At 42.2% G+C, this 2,883-nt stretch overlaps 1 protein-coding gene across 1 annotated transcript in view; it reads right to left on the reverse strand.

Annotated features, from left to right (window-relative positions):
* URGCP (upregulator of cell proliferation) overlaps positions 1-2,883 on the reverse strand; it is a 99,788-nt gene that overhangs the window by 96,364 nt on the left and 541 nt on the right. The gene's annotated exons all lie outside the window — the stretch shown is intronic.

Here is a 2,883-nt window from a genome sequence, read left to right on the forward strand (position 1 = left end):
TCCCCCTCTAGGGGATCTTCCCGATCCAGGGATTGAACCTGCATCTCCTGCACTGCAAGTGATTCTTTACTGCTTGAGCCATCTGGGCAACAATTCTGGATACTGAATCTTTATCAAATACACAATTTGCAAGTATTTTCTCCCATTCTGTGGGTTGTCTTTTTGCTTTCTTGATAGTGCTATTTAAAGCACAAAAGTTTTACAATGTTATATCTGGTTTCCAATACTTCTATACATCTAAAATTACTTCAACATAAAAAAACTAAAAATCTATGTAAGACGTTTAGAAGACTATGCTCTAGACTACCGAAAGGAAAGAGAAATGGAATTTTTCCTTTGCTATTAAATACAATTGTTTCTTTTTCTTTTCCAGATTATACAAGTGATGCAAATTCTCTGGAAATTAGCATTAGTAAACTCACCATCCAGAGATAATTATCACTGTTACTGAGGGTCATATTCTCATACAAATATATAAATATTCATAAAAATTGAGGAGCACTTGTTCTGTGCAGGGAGAGCTATTGTGACGCCATGTGACACCAAAGAGAGATAGTGGTGGGCTGAACTGACTTTACAGGTGTGCTTTAGGGGAAAAAGAAAGTTTTATAGAGGGCAACCAGAAGTAAAGGAATGTCAAGGGAGCAGTGAGTAACCTCTTGATACTAAGCCAGACTGGATGACATTGGATTTTGAAGGGCTTTACACTGCAATGAATGTGATCCATGCAGGCAATGGGACATCCTTAAGGACTTCTGGACAAAGATGGCTGAGGACAATGGAAATGTCTGTGATACACTTTATATTGTGATACACTCATATACACTATAAGAGTCCTCACATATAGATGACCATATGTCCTGGTTGGTCACAGCCTCAGTTATACCTTTGGTCTTCTAGTGGTACCCCCTTTCACTCTCAAAATGCCTAAGTTTGGAGGATAAATATCATCTACACACACACACACACACATAACTTTCACAATCCTCACCTTTACTATGCTAAATGCACTGAGATTTTGTAGTCTAATTCACTAAAAAAAATGTACATTGGTTGTGAGGCAGGCGGTAGATAGCCCCACGCGATTGGAGATTAATTCCCTGTAGACCAAAAAACTCCAAGATGAGAACAATACAATTAGGGGAGGAGGCTTGGGCCCAGTCCAGACCACATATTTCTCAAAGTCAGGGGACTTCCCTGACCACACATGCACAGAAAGGTTCCTTATAAGTCAAAGTGGGAGTGATGTCAAGAGCTGTTCTACCAACTCGCCTTTACAGTAGAATCCATCTTGGCTAAGAAATGCATGTGCATACGTGGGTGGATCCTGAGATATACCAAATATGGGCTGTGAAACAGGAGAATCAAAATGATTGGCCAAAGGAAACCCAGAAGAAACGCCCCATAAAAGTAATTCTAACTACCTTGAGGGTGTGACTCAGCGACTCACTCTCAGTCTGCCTGTGTGTCTATCCACAAGTCCTGTATTCTTTTTCCTCCTATTAAATCCTTTATTTGCTTCACTATTTTCCTTGTTTGGGGCAATTCTTCTCTGCAAAGCCAAAGAGCCAGGGCCTTTGTCACTGACCACATGTTTAGTGGTTAGGATTTGGTGCTCTCACTGCCAGGACCCTGCCTCAGTCTCTGGCTGGGAACACACGCCCCACTCCAAGCCTTATTGCTGGCACCCTAGATGAGCTGCAACACATTAAATTGACTTTACGACACACATTAATTGTTCCTAATCCCAAAACTGCTTATTTAACTTATATGCAGAGTACATCATGAGAAACGCTGGACTGGAAGAAACACAAGCTGGAATCAAGATTGCCGGGAGAAATATCAGTCACCTCAGATATGCAGATGACACCACCCTTATGGCAGAAAGTGAAGAGGGACTAAAAAGCCTCTTGATGAAAGTGAAAGTGGAGAGAGAAAAAGTTGGCTTAAAGCTCAACATTCAGAAAACGAAGATCATGGCATCTGGTCCCATCACTTCACGGGAAATAGATGGGGAAACAGTGGAAACAGTGTCAGACTTTATTTTTGGGGGCTCCAAAATCACTGCAGATGGTGACTGCAGCCATGAAATTAAAAGATGCTTACTCCTTGGAAGGAAAGTTATGGCCAACCTAGATAGCATATTCAAAAGCAGAGACATTACTCTGCCAACAAAGGTCCGTCTAGTCAAGGCTATGTTTTTCCTGTGGTCATGTATGGATGTGAGAGTTGGACTGTGAAGAAAGCTGAGCACCGAATAATTGATGCTTTTGAACTGTGGTGTTGGAGAAGACTCTTGAGAGTCCCTTGGACTGCAAGGAGATCCAACCAGTCCATTCTGAAGGAGATCAGCCCTGGGATTTCTTTGGAAGAATGATGCTAAAGCTGAAACTCCAGTACTTCGGCCACCTCATGCTTAGAGTTGACTCACTGGAAAAGATTCTGATGCTGGGAGGGATTGGGGGCAAGAGGAGAAGGGGACGACAGAGGATGAGATGGCTGGATGGCATCACTGACTCGATGGACGTTGAGTGTAATTGAACTCCGGGAGTTGGTGATGGACAGGGAGGCCTGGCGTGCTGCGATTCATGGGGTCACAGAGTCGGACACGACTGAGCGACTGAACTGAACTGAACTAAATCCCAAAACTCTGACCAAGATGCCTGTCAGGTTTTAATGAGGAAAAAGACACAGTTTAAGTTTGGATATGCACACTTTTGAGGCCCTGGTTCTCAACCTTGGCAGTCCATCAAAAAAGACTGAAACATTACTGAAAATGCACACCTCCAGGTCCACTGCATATAAAGCTCTATTACATGTATTTCTATGGAAAGAACTGTAACATATTTGACATATAACAAATGAAAAGGTATGAATACTTAC

Source organism: Bubalus kerabau, chromosome 20, assembly GCF_029407905.1.
Source record: "Bubalus kerabau isolate K-KA32 ecotype Philippines breed swamp buffalo chromosome 20, PCC_UOA_SB_1v2, whole genome shotgun sequence".
NCBI classification, from domain to species: domain Eukaryota; kingdom Metazoa; phylum Chordata; class Mammalia; order Artiodactyla; family Bovidae; genus Bubalus; species Bubalus kerabau.